The 22,676-nt window shown below is 35.3% G+C and overlaps 1 pseudogene; it reads left to right on the top strand.

Moving 5' to 3' along the window:
• Window positions 1–1,556: 1,556 nt before the first annotated feature.
• LOC127840378 (N-acetylgalactosamine kinase-like) overlaps window positions 1,557–22,676 on the top strand; it is a 117,121-nt pseudogene continuing 96,001 nt past the window's right edge.

Here is a 22,676-nt window from a genome sequence, read left to right as displayed (position 1 = left end):
TATATGGTTTATAAACACAAAGTGAAAAAAGTTGTAACAGATGGCAGTTCGTTAGACTAATATATCTCGTATATGATAAATTCACACAAAGTGAAACTTAAGCCACACCAACAGAAGGTCCTTTATTCTCGTAGATGGCATATATATAATCAGTGAAAATTGAGCTTGATGCACTATCAGGAGGGAGACATTTGCATAGTGTGGTGTATTTAGATAATGACTCTACGCCACGCCTAGCGTTCTATATTACTGAATGTTGACCTCTGATCTTGGTTAGTTAGTTGTGATGCATTGGTCGCTTCTATCGTTGAATAAAGTAACCACTGAAAGTATATACGTTACACTTCGTTTGTTTACCCAAACTCAACACACTGGCGACGAGGATAAACTTTATGGATTATATTTCGAAAATTTTATTCGTTTAAGATTGAGCGTGAAATTCTGGATATCAGCACAAAATGGCAACGGGCCTGATTGGGAACAATAACGCAAATGACAGCAATGTCGAAACATGGACTTCCTACCAGGAACGACTTGAACAGTACTTTATGGTCAATGACATCGATAATGAACGAAAAGTGGCAGGACTTTGAACACTCCTCGATGAAAAGACGTACGGTTTGTTAAGGAACCTTACCGTATCAGCGAAGCCGTCCGAGAAATCGTATGAGGAACTTGTCAGCTTTAACAAACTCAGTTGTGCCCGAAACCTTTAATAATCGCGGAACGATTCCGATTTCACAAGAGGAATCAAGCAGTGGGCGAACGTGTGAGTTGTTACGTAACTTCACTTCGGAAGTTGGCAGAATTCTGTGAGTTCGGATCGAATTTGAACGATTCTTTAAGGGACAGGTTTGTTTGTGGACTTTAAAGATGCAGGAACACAGCGAAGGTGATTGTCTATCGCTGATTTGACACTTCAAAATGCCATAGAATATCGCTTGCCATGGAAGCTGCACATAAGGATGCCGCCGAGTTACAGTGATCGGCAGCCGCCGATGAGCCCGTTCACCGAGTTATTCACCAAAACCCAAGGAATGGAAGCAATTGTGAACAAAGGTGACAACGGGAAAATCATTGTTAAGCCGGAGATTTCAAAGTGAACTCTGTGACAACGGAAGGCCTGAAGGTACGTCTAAATACTATACTTGACAAACATAAAGGCGTGTTTAGTGACGGTATAGTACATGTGAAGGGAATTAAGGCAATGCTCACCCTAAATGAAAATGCTCAGCCAAAATTCATAAAGGCTAGGCCGGTACCGTACTCTATTAAGCCAAAAAAAGAGAAATAACTGTCGAAGGGGCAGCAGGCTTGATATACGACAAGCGTATCTACAACTAGAATGCGAGGACGAAACCAATGAGTTGCTAACAATCAACACCCACCAAGGATTGTACCGTTACAACCGAATAATATATGGGGTTTCTTCTGCTCCAGCTATATGGCAACGCACAATGGACCAAATGCTTCAAGGAATCCATGAAGTGCAGTGCATGCTGGATGATATGGTGATTACTGGTGAAAGTAATAATGTGCATTTGGATAACTTACAAAAAGTGCTGTGTAGGTTACAGCAATATGGAATTGAAGTAAATAAGGATAGGTGTGTGTTTTTCGTGTCAAGGATTACATTATGTGGTCATGAAATTGACGAGCAAGGTTTATGAAAGTGTAAGGATAACGTAGAGGCGGTATTGAATACACCACCTCCATGTGATGTTACATCACTTAGGACATATCTCGGGGTACTCAATTATTACCATTGTTTTCTGCCAAATATCACGACCGTAACAAAACCCATGAACGCGTTGCTCGAGAAAAAACGAACTTTCGTCTGGTCAAAAGAATGACAGAGCGCGTTTGAAGAGTCAAAAACACTCTTCATTACTTCAAAACTAGGTCATATGTGGTGAAAATCATGACATAAGGTATAGATCAAGGAAAACGCTTGTGAGCACTCTACAGACTTTGTTTATTACCCAAACTTCATGAAATGTGTTCCAGTTTATATCTATGCCAAGTGCAAAACTGCGCCACGCTGGATCAAACACTAGGTCACAAGGTAAATTTAAGGAAAAGTTAAGGGCCACTCTAGACGCAACAGTTATTAAACCAATCTTTATAAAAATTGGTCATAACATACCCCCCAATGATATCTTTGGTGAGTAGTATAGCTCAAACTATTTAGTAACTAATTGAGCTAAAAATAAAAGTATAACATTATAAGCTATAATGTTCATTTTGTGTTATACTTTAATACTTTGGTAATTTAGTAAACATCCAACACAGGTTATGAATGTATCATAAAGACCTAATTTCTGTCATATGTATCAGTTTGTAGAAAACGTTTCCAAAATGAGTATTCATATACATTTCAGTTATGTTAAAACCAAGATCAGCTAAACATTCTACATATTACATAAAATAAGTGTGCATTTGATAACATAGGGCCCTGTAAACAGTGGTTTGATATGTACCAAATTTGGTTTCTACTTACATGTATGTGTGTTTACATGATCATAGATTAAAACTATGACATGGTTGCATTCAAAATTGTCAGTTGTGATTACTTGATAATATATAAAAATCTTTTTAGGGGACAACAAACTTAACCAAGAAAGGTTATTTTACTGTACCTCATGTGTTTTTCCCAAAATTTAAACATACATGGTAACCAGTCCATTATTCAGATTCCAAACAGTCTTTTTTCACTCATCAATTTTCAGCAAGACTCCACAGGCTAAAACTGTACACTCATGCATAAAGCCCCATTTTCTCAAAACATGGCTCCAATGCAAGACTGTCTGTTTTTCTGCCATTAGTGTGATAAAACCTGATAAGAAATTGCTGAGTCACAAATGACAGACATGCTGGACTGGTTATTGAAAACTAATGGTCTACAACAAAAATGGTGTGTCCCAAACATAAACCAGTCTGTTAAAAATGCCCAATATACCAATTGTGGCCTTTGGCTTATTTTGATATGTGAACATGATGTATTATTGTTTGCATTTGAGCAAATCTAACATTTCTTAAGCTATTTTCGGAATATTTTCTCAGGAAAATAATTACCTAGTTTGTATAAATTTTGATTGCTACCAATATAAAGAAAAACGTTTTAAAAACATCTACAAAACTAACAAATATCATGTTTTTACATTGCATGATTTATTATGAAAGTCAGACCTTTTAACCACATTTTGGAATCCAATTGTAGTTAAATCACTGCCATGACATCCTTATTAAAAAATTATCAACCAGTATTAAAAATGAGCTGTTCTCTGGGAAAAAGGTGCAGAAAATGTTGTCATAGATTAGCTTTTGCAGTATGCACAGGCTAATCAGGGACAACACTTTCTGCCTAGACTTGATTTTAGTATAACTGAGACTACATTCAAGGGAAAAATTCCATAAAACGTTAGTGTTGGACAGTCTCAGATTAGCGTGTGCACACTACATAGACTAATCTGGAATGACACTTTATACATATTGCACATGCATTCAGTCCCATTTTCCCAGACCGAAGTTGAAATGGTTAAGTTAACGAACAGAGACACATTTAATTTCCTTTGCATGCTATATTTTCAGATCTAACTATGCTATATGTAATTTAAAAACAGCAACGCCCATTGTTACTGACCACTGTGATATGCCAATATTACAGAAGTCTTGGTGAACAAACCTTAGTGCTCAAAAGACCTCCATCAAAAATGTTTTTACCCCTTGAAGTACCTTCCATTTAGCAACTTACTTGTTCTTAATCATACTATATTTTCTAATATTTCTGAATAAATTAAGCCTTTCTCTAGGAAATTGGTCTTTAATGCATTTGTGTTAAGTTTCAACTCAACTCCAGAGCGAGATTCAATTAGATTAAAAAAAGCCAACTTGTTATTATGTTTCTCAGGAGAGCATATCGACTACTGTGGCCATGGCATGTTGCCCATGGCTGTAGAGCAGGACATTGACATTGCTGTGGCCACTAAGGACAATGGGAAGCTTAACCTTTCAAATGTTGACAGCAAGTACATGTGAGTTTAGATTAAGATATTTTCTGAAAATGTGCAAAGTGATTCTATAAATTAGCCTAGCTTTGGGAAAAAATCGGTTTAATGTATGTGCGTAAACTGTTGCCCTATATTGGCATGTGCCGACAGCTCAGGCCTTATCGAGATAAAAACGTTATGCTTTTATGGTATTTTTTGTTTCAAGGAACTCTTTTAAAAATCCAGTTTGGGTCGAAAGTGTATGTGCATTAATGAACATGCATTTACATGCATGTATATTGACAGGGGCTGCATTTTGAAGCAAACTACTGAACCATTTGTCAAATGATCGAATTGAAACTTGATATCCGTTACAAAATGAAGTGTGGATGTATAGAACCTTTTTCATCATCAGCAATCTATGCATTCCTTAGACATTTGCCATTTTTAAAAGCTGACTAATTGGTGTGAATTTAACAGGAAAAAGTGTGACCTAGCTCTTTCAATCTTTTAACAGATAATCCCACAAAAACATTTCAGACTAACATGATCTTGAAATGTTAGCATCAACCCCTAGTGTTTTTTTATGGGATCCATTTTACATGCTTAGTTCTATACTTAGTTTTGATTCCAATGTGTTATAGATTTTCACTAAGGTCTTTAACTTATTGTTCATACCATTTCACCATTAAAGGGCCCGTCTGCTTCTAACTCACATATTAGATTGGCCGACATAATGGAGTAGTTCTATGATTGTAATATACTGGTAATCATCGCCAATTCCATGTGTAATTGTAATTATGAATATTGTCTCTAGAGATTTTGAGTGTGATGTGGCAAACTATAAAATCAACTCCTCAAACCCTGTGTGGTACTACTTCCTGTGTGGGTTTCGCGGGATGTCGGAGATGCTGGGGCTCACTGAGCCCGCGGCCATGCAGTGTATGGTGCATGGGCTGGTCTCATGCAGCGCCGGCCTCTCCAGGTCTAGTGCCCTTGTCTGCTGTGCTGCCTTGGCAACAACGCAGGCTAACGGGCAACTGAGGTCAAAGGTCAGGGAATGTGGTGAATTATTTAAAGAACTTAAAAACTATAATTGTTAACTGGAAAATGTTCTAGAATGTTTAGAAATTTGCCAAGGGCCAGTAAATAACAACTTCTTCACCAGGCTGCTTTTTAAATTGTTTATAAGATTTAAGCAATCTATGCTTATTTTAATGTTCTGTCTGTTACCTTAATTGCATTTACATACTTGATTAAGCGATGATCATACAATAGCTCATATCTTATGTTGCAAAAATCCTAATATTGCTATCAAAGGCATGTTCTCGTTACCAAAAGTAACAAATCAAGGGCTTTATACGTAAAATGTCTGCTACCTGTTATTTGTCTATATAAGAAATTCTATTAAAATCTCTGCTGATGTCTGTTCTTTCAGAAAGAGATAGCGGACACGTGTGCGTCATGTGAGCGTTACATCGGTACACAGGGAGGGTGGATGGACCACGCCATATCCTTCATGGCACAGATCGGCACTTTAAGAAACTTCCAATTTATTTATTTCAGTTTCTATTTTGGTTCATTTTATACAAAAGATAAACATACTGTAACAACAAACATTTAATCATTTTGTTGATTTTTAACCTTTTTGTATGTGTTTGCTCCCCAAACAGAGGGAGCTAATAGTTGTTGTTTTGCTCATCAGATTGAATCCGAATTCTTCTGTAATTGAGTTTGGTCCCTTGTAACACTTATTTTCAAGATATTCATATCTCTGATACTGGATGGCAATCTGTCATTCTGTCTGTCCACTACTTATGTGTATGCAACATCTCTATAGAGTGGACGAGCACATATTGTCATTTCATTCTGATAAAAAAAAGTTTTTACCCTTGATTAAAACAAGTGATATTATACAATTCAATGTTCTTTTTCACGCACGATTACAAGAACTGCTGATCAGAGTTGGTAAAATGTAATATAATGCAATAGCTTATTGGTGGGCAAGTGTCTACTGTCCTGTCATATTGCTCCAATGATTTTCAGGAAGTCATATCCCATTTGTTACGAAATTAGCTTTGCTGGATAAATTGATTAATTCATGTTCGTAAAGTGTGGTACCAGATTAGCCTGTGCAGCCTGCACAGGCTTATTAGGAACACAACTTACTGCTTTTATGGAATTTTTCGTTAAGAGAAGATCTCTTAACAAAAATTTTGTGTAGGCAGAAAATGTCATACTTGATAAGCCTGTGTAGACTCCACAGGGTCATTTGGGAGGACACTTTACGCATATGTATTTAACCCAATAGACTCAGTTTGACAATGCCTCGACAGTTTTACACCCAGCTGTCATTCAAAATAACCACAGGCCAAGAAGATTGACTTCAACCCCTTACGTGAAGAGTCGGTCGCACTGCCTGGTGACGTGGTGTTTGTCGTGTCCAATTGCTGCGTAGAGAAGAACAAGGCGGCCTCGTCTGACTTCAACACCAGGGTCGTGGAATGCAGACTTGCCTCACAGGTTTGTTAGTGGAGTGTTGTCCCAGACTAGCCTGTACAAGGTGCCTTAACTTGATTTTTGTATAAGAAGGGACTTCTTTTTGAGGGAAAAATGGCATGAAAGCAGAAAGTGTTGTACTTCATTAGCCTGTGTTGACTGCAAAAAAACGTGCAAGCAAACATTTAGCCCCATTTTCACTGATGCTTAATTAAAGTAGGGAAATAATTGTAAAGTAAAATCCTCTATTGATCATTTTAATTGAAATCAAAAAATATTACATTAAAAAAGGCGCATAGTTTCATGATTTAGGGAATACAATTATGCTTGGAGTTTCTTGATAAAACATTTTAAACATCTGTCATATTTTTATTGTTCACATATACAGCTCCAGATGAAGTAATTGTATTCGAAGGTCTTTTTTAAGTTTGAAGTGAACAGAACGTTTAATAACACACATTAAATTTAAGATATTTTCATTAAAAAAAATCAGTATTTGCCTGATTCAGCATAAGTTTTAAATCCTGAGTTTATTCACATAAATATTTCTGTTTTACTTGACAGTTTATGAATAGGCGAGTTTTTTTTGCGCATCAACATTTTGATTATATTCAACAAGAAATATCTTTCACAAAAAATAGTATTTGTCATATAATTTGATTTTGAAAATCAAGGAAATAAAGGTGGAAATATAGGAAATAAAGGTCGAAATGTACGTTTAAATTCAGTGAGGCAGGAGCTGTTGGTTCTCGGCTGACGGGGGCAGACTGGGGTGGGTGCGCTATTTCCATGGTTCCCAACTCAAAGGCGGAGTCTTTCCTGGCGACAGTGGTGGATAAATATTACCAGGCCCGGGGGTTGGGCCCCAGGGTGGGAGAAGCCTTGTTTGCTACACAGCCTGGATCAGGGGCCGCTGTGTATTTGGCATGAGGAAGCAAACATTTATTTAAAGAGTGCCCACTGTTCTTGAATAAAATGATTAACAGTAAACTTACTCTGGTTTGGATAGGCAAGTTATTTAATTTGTCAAATAAATTTTGGGATAACATTAAGTAATCTGACAAAAATTACAATCGAGTTTTTACAATTGAATTTCAGTGGCCGACTTATATATATATATATAAATGATGTCATATGTTGTTATATGCTTGAATGAGTTGAGGCTATGGTTATCAATAAAAAAAAAGTTGAGCATTGTTTTAATGACATTTACGTAGTGTATTGTAGAGTAATATTTGTTTGGTGATCCTTAAATAATTCAGTTCGACACTGACATTTTTGTTTAAAATATGTTGATTGTTTCCATTATTTATATAATTTCCATTATTTATGAATAGAAGGATAAGCAATAATTGTAACTATTCCATGAAATAACATTGTATAAAATATATACCTTTGTTGCTTAGGCATATTTTCAGACATATATCTTGAATATTTATTTTACAGTTACCATTTTGAATCTTGCTTGTGTGGTGAATGTATATTTTAAAAATAATTATTAATAAGTATTATATAAATGAATTTTAAAATGTTAATGTATTTTCTACAAATGTTTATACAATTTTTTTCAGTCAGCATATTATTTCATTAATAATTTATCAATACAAATACAGGTTATTTTATTTTCTTGGTAATTATTTTTTGTATAAAAATGTTGCTTTAGTCTGAAGATAATGTTTTTGGAAAAACATGTAAACATTTTTAAATTTTTAAGTAAAAATTTAAGTTGAGAATCTGTATAATTTTTTTTCTGTTATAGTTGTTTGACTATAAATATTTACATGGTACCTAAATGCGAGCATTTAAATATTGTCAATCTTATTATTCCATTTATATTAAAATTTCATTTTTATGTAGCTTTATTTACAATTTATACAAATTACTTGACATACGTACAGTATGACTTGATATAAAAAATATTTACAGTCGTTTAATACTATTAAGAAAACAAAATTGAATTGATGTATTGGTTTCTAATACAGCTTATACAGTTCAATTTGATATTGAAACATTTTGTTAAAGAAAATTTAAATACCCAAAATTAATTTTTTGAAAAAGGTTCAATTTGAAGTACAATACACCGCCTACTTAAATCTTCTTTTTATATATAAATGAGCTGGTCTTAAAAGTATGTGCTGGCTGGCTGGCTGGCTGTAGATTGAACAGGTGAAGTTCAACATTCAATCTTGCTTGGGTTGTCAAATATGAAGTTTAGCGTGTGCGACTTTAAACTTTATGTTAAACATTACGGAAGTTATGTCCTTTTTCAAAAACAAAACTTGACATGTTTTCAAGACACGACCTGGTAAGTTTGTAATTGTCTGATACACTGGTATCACCCCCGGAAATCCGATATGATGTGAAAAGTTGCACCTGCTTGGAAAAGTTTACGAATTTTGTTTACTGAATTTCGGTAGGTAAAGTAAACCCAGTTCTAAAATTGTTTAAAGGCATTTTTGAATTAAAATATATTTTGGTATATGCAAAGGAGGTATTATCATTTATGTTAGAAAAAATATGATTATTATTATTCAGGATTTATTAAAATACGGCTATTTGAAGTCGACGATGCAAGGATTTGTCCCCTATTTAGCACTTTATTTACAAATTTCTTCAAAGGTATGCAAGTTAAAAAGTTTTTGCACCGAAAATGATATCAACCAATTGTACCATAATAACACATAAACTCGATGAATAGTTATTTGGTCTTTATTCAGTTTTTAACATACTGTTTCCAAGTCCACGTATTTCTTCAAATTAGTTGTTAATGCAATATTTCAAAGTCCATGTAATTCTCCAAGTAACTAATAACGTTTCCAAGACATGACAAAATCCGTCTAACTCCACCCAGACCAGACCCCACTTGGGGTCCTGAAGATAAACCTCTAGCGTCCCTCCTATGGGATAAATCCTTATTGTTTTAATGTTCGAAGAAACATTGGTTATATACATGTATCGTTACATAAACATGTCAACTTGATGGGTCAAACTTACTTGTTGAAATGCATTTACAGGCGTATTAAGTATCTGGTAATTGCACCGACACTAAAACAAACATCTTTGAACCATGTTATCTTGTCATGACCTATAATTAAAACGGACTGAACCCAGTTATAGCGAACAAAATCTAAACATTAATTATGCGACACACCTAAACCAATATGTGTACCGTTACAACACATACACTAATACACTTGATGAATAGTTCTTTGCTTTTCGTCCCCTATCGATGAAACCGGAGGGGACTTATAGTTTGCGCTCTGTCTGTCAGTAAGTCTGTGACACTTTTCTGGATCCTGCGATACATGTAACTTCAAAAGTTCTTCATATTTTTTCACGAAACTTGAAACATGGACAGATGGCAATAAGGACATTATGCACGTCATTTCATTTTGTTCCTACGTCAATAATTCTGGTGAAACTCCACTCTTTTCATATATATATATATATATATATATATATATATATATATATATATATATATTTGTTTTATATTTTATTATCTGGTAATTGCACCGACACTAAAACAAACGTATCTTAACCATGTAATCTTGTGATGACCTATAATTAAAACGGACTGAACCCAGTTGCAAGCGTTCACTACTGCTGACAAACTAATAAGTGTCCGGCCACACTGACGTAGACACAGGGCAAGCATTATAGCGAACACGATCTAAACATCAATTATGCGACGCAATGTCCCCGAGTAACATATCAGCCAGGGTTTCTTAAAAAAATCGTAGTGGTGTAGAGATTCGACTTTACATTCAACATGTTGATGAAAAAATGATATTACCTGGTGCAGTGCCAAAGATGTCAAGATATGACAGGAGTGTAGTTCATTTATAGACTTAAAAGCTCAAAAAGCTAAAGAAAACATGCGTCCTGGATGAAACTTTCCCACTTCAAGGATATACGTTTAAAGATGAAAATCTTAAGTGCTTTTGTTGCAATTTGTTGGTTTGTTCGCGTAAGACTTCCCGTAAGCAATGCATGAACTATAACCTCTCCTCCAAATGCATTTACAGTATGAGCAATTTTAATTATTGATATAATAGTACTATGAAATTGTAAGGAATAGTGGAACTCAAGAAAGAATTTCAGAAGCTAAATTCTTGTTCGCTGTTTTTTTTTGTTCAAGGTAAATGACAATATTCCTGTACGATAAACGACACTTCAAGAAAGAATTTCAGAAGCTAAATTCTTGTTCGCTGTTTTTTTGTTCAAGGTAAATGAAAATATTCCTGTACGATAAACGACACTTCATACATGCGACATTAAACATAAAAGCATAGTTAAACCGTGAGAGAACAAATTGGATCAACACATCAACGCAGAGCAAAGCATAAACCTAAAGTTCATGTCATCGCAGTTAAAATTGAAAACAGAAGAAAATAACAGGTTGATGTAATTATAATCAAATTACTCAATTCTGACTATCCTATTTGTATGAATATATGTCAAATGATAGTGCACACGTACGCTTAACTTTTCAGTACACGAAACATATGCCTGTTAATTGTTATACACGTTTTGAATGTAAACTAGTGTACGTAGTCACAAACACCAAGTTTAAATTTAAAGTCACTATCACGCTCAACAATACTACATACGTAATGTATTATGCTATATAAAATATATCAACAACAAACAGTACCATACGATGGTTATTTACAATAGGAAGACCCTAAAAACAAGTAACATTGGTGTAAAAACGTTAACATACAAACATTCGGCAACTTTAAAGCATCTAAATATCGTTCCACAATGTCATCTACTTTCGTTTTGTGGATCATGTCGAGATAGGATCGGATTCTTTCGGGTAGCGTTCATTTGCATAATTTATACAAGCTATCCCTGAAATCTGCTGCCGAAGCTATCCGACGCTAACCGAACCCATTCTCGCGTTTGCCCGTAAATGTTCGGATATTTCGCGGGAAATAAAAATGGAAATATTTGTGACACAAAAAAACAAACAAACGAGGATTTCGTATCTCGTTAAATCAATTTTACCAGACTACATCTTACGTTGAAATTTTGCAATTCGCTAAAAGGAACAATAATTTGTGTATGGGTTAGCTTTATTTTACGAAATATTCGATATTTTTGAACGTGATCGTTACTTTAAAATTTGAAACCATTTTTTAACGATACATGTCCATATTTATTAGGGTTCGTATGCATGCTATTTCTTAACTTATACTTAAGAAATGCATGTTTTACATTGAAAGCACAGACGATCTAACATTTAGAAAAAAAGCATTTTCGGACTATCGAATAAGATTTCGCTGAATTGGCTACTAATAATGCCAGCCCTCAAAATTAAAATAAAAAAATTAACTAATCGACAGCTTGTGTAATTAATTACGCATGCAGTTTTGATTGCAAACATGTTTATATAAATTTGCCCTTCACACTGGGAAAACGGGACTTAATGCATGTGCGTAATGTCTGAACAGGCTTATCGATGACGGCACTTTCCACTTTTTTTTTTTTTTTTCGTTTAACGGCAGTCTCTTATTCAGTTCAGACTGGAAAATGTCGTCCCTAAATAGCCTGGCACGTTTGTTCATGCATTAAGCCCCGTTTTCCCAGAGCGAGGCTCAAATACATTTAAAATTGACATCGTCGAGAGAGTAGTAAGTCAGAGACGAAATCAATATTTATAAGATACCGTGCCTTGGTGTGACTGATGAATTTATTGTTATCGTTCAAGTAGAAAGAAAGTTCCAAATATATCACGTCTCTAAGAAATACATCTTTTATATTAATATGCACTTGTTTGGTCGCGGAATTAGCGGCGTTGCTCGAGGACAGAAAAGTCTTTAGCCTGCCAGCCCTGTAAATGCCAGACTACTCAATGACATTAATAATAATATGACTTTAAACCAATTTATAGGATGTGATATAATTGTATCATCCAATTAATTATCTTTCTTGTTGAAAACGTATATCAGATTTGCGTAGTTCCAACAAATAATGATAATAAGCTTTAGGAAGATTTAATGGTCCACGAAATAGGAATAACGCAGACAGAAAATACCATTATTATTACAAGACAATCCAATTTGCCAAACACACTATACACAATCTAAAAGTGGTAAATACGCAGGTTTTTAATAATGTTGAACTTGATGCCCTTCAGTATTTATCAATGGTTATTCAGCGAAAATCTACATGTATTCAAATGTTTTTTTTCATGAAACGTATACTCTATTTTTAAAAGCACAGATTTTGGCTTGTATTGAAGTTTGTCATTAAATGCTTTATTTTATAAATGTAAACCTTGGATCTAAAAAGCTCCAGTAAAAAACAAGAATAAAATTTAAAAAAGAAAACAAGTAACCGTCAACTGGGCTCGAACCACTGACCCCTGGAGTAAAAGTAGACCACTCGGGCATCCGTGCTCATACAATTTATGGTGTATTTTATACTTTAAATAAGCAATTCTCTAAGTATCATAAAATATAACGACAACAACAGAACTCTCCAAATTATTCAATCGTTTGGCTTTATAAGTTTAAGGTTTTTGAATCGTCAACAAATGCATATAAAGGATATTGCAGAGCATCTTAATGTTCAGTATTACTGTTTCTTCACAAATATCATAACAACAACGAAAATGTGCGAATCTGAAACGTTTTTTTTTTATTTTGTAAATTTATCAAAACGTGAAAAGGCCCCTTTAAAACTCAAGACGAATATTAACCAGTTATTTTCATTGAATCAACAGACTTTGATGAACTGTCGACAATTGGTTCCAAATTGACTGTTCTGTTTGCAAAGAGCGTTACCATGCAATTTTTTGTTACTTTAGTGTAATAGTTGTGTGTGTAAATTGTGTCAGTTAAGAGAACTGAACATCGCATCAATTCAACATGAGATCAATCCAATACAAACAAGACTATGGCATGACAGTGTGTATCGATTAATAAATTAAATGCTTTAAAATGGCTTTATTCGTTGAAACGAGATTTACGTATTTTAAGCTTAACCTCCCTGTGATCTTATAGCAGTATAGCACATACCAGGCCTATTGAGTAGGCAACCCGACCAGCCATCAACAATCGAGCCTCGCTCTGGGAAAACTGGGCTCAACCATGCGCGTAAAGTGTCGTCCCAGATTACCCTGTGAAGTACGCACAGGCTAATAATAGACGACACTTTCCGCCTTTATTAGATTTACATAAAGAAGAGACTTCCTTTAAAAGAAAAGCTCAAACGTAGAACATTATATGAAACCTTATACAAATTTCAGATGATAATAAACAGGCACTTTTAGTTCGCTTAAAATTTATCTTCTTTAAAAGCAATGTATCAGTGCTTGTTTCTTTCAAGGTAAAGTAAACGTCTAACGATATTTACTGAACGTCGCAAATCGAATGACATTTATACTATTCATAAACACAGAACTTTCCATACAATGTCAGTGCAACGGTATGCAATATCTTCTGAATAATTATTTTATTTTTGCAAAAAATATTTAACGAATATTTTGTTCCCGTTTTTTGCACGTCCTCGTACTGTGACGATTTTTGCCGGCACTTTATCCATTAGGTTCATTATTCTTTGAGTTCATTCCTAGTATTAACATGAAAACGAAAGAACGTTTCCCGCGTGCAAGTATTTGACTTTTCGGTAAATTCCACGCTAATAGCGTTTGCATTTTTGATTGATCATAATTGTATTTTCATGTACATAATTTGATGATTTAATAATACAAGTCGGTTATGAAGATGCACACTATGTATTACAGAATATAGTCGCAGTATTCTGCAATTACTGTTTGAAACGGTAGGGTTGTGTTTGCATGAAATTAATTGTAGGGTTATGTCTTTAACAAGCGGGTCACGTGAACTATCAGTATATAAAGTACTGCTCTACTGGGAGCAGTCGGTCTGCGTTCGATTGCCGATCAGATCATGTAACGTTAAATACGTTGCAGTTATTGGAGACCATATACCATTGAAAGTATCTTTGACTTTGGATGCCTTTTGAGTGGGGGTGACCCAGGCAACTTTGCGCATAACATACCATAACTTGCTGGGTAAGCTTGAGACTCATATATTAGTCCGGGTCACAGGTCTCCTTTCGTAATATAAAACAGTACAGTGCAAGTTTCTGTTCTCTTAGGTCAGCCTAAGCTAGGGACATTTCTGTGACTTTGGATGCCTTTAAAGTGGGGTGACCCAGGTAACTTTGCGCATAACATACCATAGCTTGCTGGGTAGCCTAGATACTCATATATAAGTCCGGGTCACATGTGTCCATCGGAAATATAAGTAAGTGCACGTGTCAGGTCTCGTAGGTCAGCCTGAGTCTGTCAAGCTACTTATTGTCGCTTGTACTACACTGACTGATTGACTTCCTTGCAAAACGCAAACAGGGGACACTGCATACTCGTTGCTATAGGTGTAAGACACCCGAGGTGACCCAAGTCACCCAAGACATCCGAGGTGGCCAAAATCACCCAAGACACCCGAGGTGACTCAAGTCATCCCAAGTCAACCCAAGTCGACCAAAGTCGACCCAAGTCGACCCAAGTCAACCCAAGTCGACCCAAGTCAACCCAAGATACCTAAGTCATCTCAAGTCGACCCAAGTCAACCCAAGTCGACCCAAGTCAACCCAAGTCGACCCAAGTCAACCAAGGACACCTTAGTCATCCCAAGTCGACCCAAGTCAACCCAAGTCGACCCAAGTCAATCCCCTGTCGACCCAAGTCAAATATGGCATACGAAGCCGGCTTGTACAGCGATTAAACGTTCATCATCGAATAATAAAATATTTATACCCACGCTTTTTAAGAAGCGTGGTGATATTGTGGTTATCTCCGCCGTCTGTCCGTCCGTCCGTCCATCCTGACCACTATCTCCTACACTATAAGCACTAGAACCATGAAACTAACACACATGGTAGCTATGAGCATATGTGCGACCCTGCACTTATGGAATTTTGATCTGACCCCTGGGTCAAAAGTTATGGGGTCGGAGTGCGGCCGGGTCAGAGATTTTCACTCATTTTTTATGTTATTTTACATTACCGTATTCATTTCTACACCGATTTACTTCAAATTGATACTGAACATATCTTATGACAATACGGTAAATCTCAACTATGCATGGCCCCATGACCAACCCTGGGGCGTCCCTGGGTCAAAAGTTATGGGGGTTGGGGTGGGGCCGGTTCAGAGATTTTCACTCATTTTTATCCCCACGCTTTTTGAAAAGCGTGGGGATATTGTGTTTATCTCCGCCGTCTGTCCGTCCGTCTGTCCGTCCGTCCTGGCCACTATCTCCTCCTACACTGTAAGCACTAGGACCTTGAAACGTACACACTTGGTAGCTATGAGCATATGTGCGACCCTGCATTATTTGGTGCATTGGCCATAACTTGTGCAATATTGAAGATAACAACTTGATATTTGGCATGCATGTGTATCTCATAGAGCTGCATATTTTGAGAGGTGAAAGGTCAAGTTCATTGTTCAAGGTCAAAGATAAAAAAAACAAATCCAAGACAAGTAATAAGTTTTAAAGGGAGGTAAGTAATGAACCTGCCAAATGATTTTTTTTTTAATAAATCAAAGCGGCGCATGAGGGGGTAATTGTGTTTCTGACAAACACATCTCTTGTTTTATTTTATTTTATTTTACATTAACTTCTTCAGTCCTACACTGATGCACTTCCAATTGATACTGAACATCTCTTACGACAATACGGTCAATCTCAACTATGCATGGCCCCATTACCAACCCTGGGGTGCCCCCTGGGTCAAACATGCGGCGTGGATACGCGTCGGCCTCTGCCGCGCCATTTCTAGTTATAAATTATTAATAGTGTAAATATTCATTGGTTCCAGTTAAAATTGAGAAAGTTGAGTATCTAATCAAATGGCTAAGGAAAGCCTCAGGAAAATCCGTGTGTTGAAAAATACCACTGGTGTTTGTTGCCATTGTATATATCCTGAAGAAACGGTAGACACGTTACAGTACATTTATTTCCCTGATCTTTGCTTTATAATAGTTAAATTTGTCTCAAAATTAACAAAAGGATTGGTAACATGTACAAACTCGCACCAATTGTTTTTTGATTTCCAATAGGCAAGCAAATAAGCTCAAACAGGATTTTTCGATAAGTAATGTATGGCAGTGAATCGGTGTAAGAATTGTTATATACCATTACATACACTTAAAAAATATTTGAAAAAAATACTGAATTATAACAGAAATATGAGGAGAGCCCACACAAATAGCGAAAATTTAACAGCCGAAAACCAGACTCATACGGATTGTAACAACGATCGTGTGTATGTTTATGTCCACGTCTACATAGTGTTTCCTTTGACTTGTTGACCTCATAAAGAAAAAAAAAGTTTTAAACAAAGGCTATAATAGGCATTTTTATTTGTTTTTTTACTTAACTTGAATGTTCTTTGCAAACTAGTTGACCACGAGCCTTGATATAACTTAAACGTATCTTTTCCCCATGCTTGCGTACTGTCTCGTAAAATATAGTTTCTTTCTTCAAATGGCCGACAGTTCAATGCAAAACTTACTGTCCGATAATGTTAGTTTCCAATGAGTGTTACCTCGTGTAGAGTTCACAACAACATTATTTCATGGTCCCCGGCATTTTAAGAAAAAAATAATTTGTTACATAATATATTCAGTTCGAAATGGGTGGTCTGATAATAATCCATTCATAACCATATTTCAGTCCATTCCTTCATTTAATTTACTCACTTATCCAATTCGTTAATGCTGGGTTTACTAAGGTTGAAATGCAGCAACATGCAAAGCAGCGGGAAAGAAAAATCTCCTTTAAGATGTAATAGTGCATATATGCATGTTTCCTTAAGCGAATGTAGTAAGGTTTCGCTAATAACTAATTGTGAAAAATATGAAACCTTAGCGGATTTTCAGTTAATACTGAACGGGAGGTGGTTAGGGCAATTATTATTATCATCATCATTATAATTACTATTATTATTATTATTATTATTATTATTATTATTATTATTGTTATTATTATTATCATTGTCAATATCAAATTTTGCTTAAGCATGGTAACCATGCATCATTATGGTGCACTCAGAAAACATTTATTTTCTATGTTTATATTCTTATAGAATACTATTTAACTAGACGGGACAAAACGTTTGATTCAGATTAGTATAATATGCATTTGTTATTATAATGCATTATTATACTATTCTTGATCAGTGGGTTGTTTTCCGTGTAGTTAAATATGTTCTCTTTAAAATATGAACTTAGAGGAAAACACGTGTAAAGTGTTTATTACTGACTGCATACAATAATATGTTAATTCTTTTAAATAACGATAATAATCGATATGTCCTTCCTTTTAGCAGTATTATGAGACAGTTGTGTTGGTGCTGAACAAAGCTTTGATCTACACGCATATAACACCGTGCTCATTGCAAATAAATAGCAATGTCGACACCTCTGAAACAAGGCTTACATACCGACGGCTTGTCGTGGTTGGAGAGTTAAAAACTTATATATTTTGTTATAACACAAAAGTCAGCTTGAATACCTCACACAGTTTATTACATATTTTATAGGTTCATTGTACAATTTTATGAACGCATCATATTCAGTCTAACACCTATGCAACATATACATCTGAGCCTCGATCTGGGATAATCGGGCTTAATGCATGTGTGTAAAATGTCCTACCAGACTGCACAAGCTAATCTATGCTGGCCCTTTAGACACACGCATTAAACACCGTTTTCCAAGCGAGAGACTCATTTAAAAAGTGTTTGCGTAAAGTAGCGTTATCGCACGAGATGAAAGACTAGTCATGTGAAGTTATGTAAAGTTATGTGTACCAAACTATGGTTTTTAATATTGTTTACTTATTTGTGTTGCATAAAAAATGAATGTTATTCTTCAGAATCAATTGAAGTAACTTCTATCCTTGTTATCGTTTTGTGCAAAATTAACATGCTTCTTTTGTCGTGAAAAAACTCTTAAAACATTAATTATCAGAACACTAAAATGTGTTGAATGTGTTATTTTGCTACCGTCAGACAAATGCAAGAGGATTTAACGTATATTGTGTATCAGCACTAATTTAATGCCCGACAGGGATCTTAAAATTTAGAGAAAGAAATATTATATATAAATTGCTTTCATTTCGATACCTCAACTGAGTCTTGGTTAATTCAGACGCTAAGTTGCTCGTATTCCTAAATATAACAAATAACGTATAATAACGTGTATGTACACTCCCCATGCATTTAACTCCACTCTTACTTTGTATACTGTGGTTCTATTGAATTAAAACATATGTAGTGTAAATGTAGATACTGGATGAATACTCATTTATGGTGGGTCTGAAACTCGTTATTTCAGTCTAGTTTTATCACTTACTTTGTATTTTATCTAAAAGAAACGATATGTGCCTCTTTATGAGAAAGTTGACTTAATGTATGTACGCCCAAGATTAGCCTATGGGTTAATCGAGGCTTTGTTTTGTTTAAAGCGAAAATCTAGTTTAGACTTTAAGAATCGTCCCTTATGTGGATGTGCGGACGGCAAAGAATCGTCCCTTATGTGGATGTGCGGGCGGCAAAGAATCGTCCCTTATGTGGATGTGCGGACGGCAAATAATCGTCCCTTATGTGGATGTGCGGACGGCAAAGAATCGTCCCTTATGTGGATGTGCGGACGGCAAAGAATCGTCCCTTATGTGGATGTGCGGACAGCAAAGAATCGTCCCTTATGTGGATGTGCGGACGGCAAAGGCTAATCTTGGACGACACTTTACGCACACGCTTTTAGCCCCATTTTTCAGGGCGAGGCTCGTATCTTGGACGACACTTTACGCACACGCATTTAGCCCCATTTTTCAGGGCGAGGCTCGTAGGTATTCTTTAGATAAGGCCGTGCAACAGGGAGCAGAAAGTCTAACAAAGGATTCGTATCGTCGATCATGTTTTAGGAAGCTTCTTTCGTGACGGGTCTATTGCATATGCGTGTATTAATTGTTTCCTTAAATTAATGACATTTTGGGAATGACAACACAGTTATTGAAACTAATTGCGACAGCCTCTCTTTCGGAGAAAGATATATTTACATAAGAAATTTACGTACGTTTTCGTTATGGGGCCTTATTGACACTGATTAAGGAGTTGTGGTTTTGTTTTAACTAGCCAATGTACCAATTACCGAAATGTCAAAGCGGTGCTTAAATTGGATCAATATTTGAATTACTTATTAAAGAAAATTCTTTGCACAGTTCTATAGTCTTTGGCATATTTGTACCAATCATACAAGTCATATTTCTATTTCAAACTAATGATAAGGTGACCATTTTTTAACCATTGTCAATCATATTGTGATGATAATAATGACATAAGACTACCTTCAATGCAAGAACACGGGGAATAATATAGATTAACGAGCTCGACATTTCGGACTAATATTCTTTGGACATAAACAGGTCAAGGCACATAAACAGTAATGGTTTATGGAGAAAAACAACAACATCAATTACTTTAATATGGAGAAGTCATAGAGACTACGATTTTCTGACGTTTTATCGTTCTTGTGGACACATAATGTTTAGCCACATTAAATCATAATAAGTTCACTGCACTCGATTGAGATGAAAACACGTTTATTCAAATTTGCATGACAACTTTGGTTTTAACAAAAGTTAATCACATCTCAATTAATCTGCAAGCTGATCAACCTGTATATTAATTTGATATTATAAAATTCATTTAATAACCAAATGAACACACATTTAGAGAAGGATATTATGTGCATTTAGACACGATTTACTGAGGAATTAAGTCTGTGCGTTTGAATAAATTATAAAAAATTATTTGTTGTCCAAAAAAGAAAAAGTTAAACAATAAAATACATTTTTTCCTCATGTATCTGACTATTTTGGTATTTGCGCGTCTTTAAAACAAAATTATGATTGTATATTTGTTCTCCTACTGCTATTTTTATAGGTAAATACGTGTTTGTAAAATATCCTATATTTATTCAAAGTTGTTAAAGAAATTAAACTACTCAAAATCGATGCTGTTGATGGAAAATAGACAATAATGCAATTATTTATTTTTCAAAAATATCTAAGTTAATTATTGTCACCAGATGGACACATATCTTTGTGGACGTGTGAATATGCAGTTGAGTGAATGTGTCTATATTTATTACATTAATCGAGAGACATGCAAATTTGCAACCGAGCAGATTTAAAATGTCTTCTAATTATTGTTCTGTGAATTTAAGATCAGTAGTGTCTGCCTCAAAATGACTAACTCGTGAAAATGGTGTTGTATTTGTCTGTAGTATGAGCTGATGCAGCTTTAACATGCAGATCGTGGAAAATGGCTTTTTAAATTCGCCGATGATTTTACCTGCATTCATACAATAAAAAACGTTGATACACATGTGAATAGTGCTCCGAGAAAACTTGGATATGATGTTTCGTACCAGATTATTATGTGCATTTCGCACAGACTAACCCATTTATGCCCAGTGGACTCTCCCATCCTTCTAAGTTGGATCAATTTATTTCCAAAATTAGGGATGTCTAGTATATTTATTTCTAAATATAGAATATTTCTTCCAGAAATTTCTTTAAGCAAACAGCGCAGACCCAGATGAGACGCCGCATTATGCGGCGTATCGTCTGGGTCTACGCTGTTTGCAATGTCCTTTTTTCAGGACACTAGGCATGAATGGGTTAACGCGGGACGACGCTTTACGCTTGGATCAGATATTCGCATAGAAGAGAATTCATGTAAACAAAATTTCATTGAAAGCTGAGGGTCTCATAACCGAGAAGCCTCTGCGGACCTCATATGTCTCGACATACATGTAATATCCAGCATAATAAGTATGAGAGCGTGAGTTCTTAACCGACAAAAGAGCTGTATTTGTAAACTCGTAGTATTACATATTTTGCGAGTTTTTTTTTTAGGAATTAAATGGTGAACAACGCGAATACCGGTACTTTCTTTTGACATTTGATAGATAAATGTTACATTACACATAATCAAACACAAACATGTTTTAACTTACACATATAGCAATTTACGAAAAAATCATCATTGAAATTGTTGATCTTAAATGTCTGCAATACTAACAAAATAATGCCGAGCTTATTGCAAGAAATAAGAAGAACTATTGTAATTGGTATGTTCATAATGCAACTTCAAAATAACTTCATGATTGTCTGTTCTTGTTAATCACTATCCGTGTGTAATTAATGTTTTGTTTTTAATGTTATATGACATTAACATCACGGAAAATCATGACTTTCACAGCCATTTATAATTGACCTTTCGACAGCCGATTGATTGACAGGCTTATTAACCAATCAGATTACAGCATAGATTAGGCCCGTTACTATCCGCCATTTTGTCCGTCAAACTCGCCGTTGTCCGACACATAAGCTTATACGTTATTCTGTGTTTTAAACAAAGAAAATGGTTGAAAGGTGCTGTTATGGCACTTGTTATTCAGACAGAAGGTATCCAGAACGGTTAAAAGATGGAAGTACGTTTTTTCCGTTCCCTCAACCGGGTACTAGTCTTGAAAAATTCAAACGTTGGATTCGTCTTTGTGGTCGTCCACACGAACAGCTTAATCTCAACATATTAAGCGATCTCCCGAAAGCAAAACACAGTCGTTATAATAAGATACTACGCGAAAATAGAAAATGTAAGTTTTGCAACGGACACGTTATAAAAAAGAGTATAACTTTGTACTTGTTTATCCTCTATATAGACAAATTAGAAAGGAACATTTAAAACCATTTTTCAAAGGTGGCCAACGTTAAATAAATTTGACATTCTAATGCAGTCGGCAAATAAATAAGACATTATAAACTTTGCTAGATTTTTTTAATGCTAATGAAATGCGTAATAATAAAGACAATCAGTTATTATTTTTAATAATATCACATAGAATAAAACATTTTTTATTTCTTTCGGTTTAAGTCTTCCAAATTTAATGTAAGTTAAGAAACTATTTTAAAATGCGCAAGTAATTATCAATAGGGGCCAATAAGTGTCATTTTACACCATATGTGGGCTTTCTACTAATCCGTTATCAAAACAGATGCCGCAAACTGTGAATGACCCTTTGAAAACCCGGTCTGATTAGCGAGTTTTTTTGTACATGAAAATTCTTTCAAC

Source organism: Dreissena polymorpha, chromosome 8 (assembly GCF_020536995.1).
Source record: "Dreissena polymorpha isolate Duluth1 chromosome 8, UMN_Dpol_1.0, whole genome shotgun sequence".
Taxonomy (NCBI): Eukaryota; Metazoa; Mollusca; class Bivalvia; order Myida; family Dreissenidae; genus Dreissena; species Dreissena polymorpha.
Note: the sequence above shows the minus strand (reverse complement) of the source record. Positions and strands in the feature narration are given on the sequence as shown.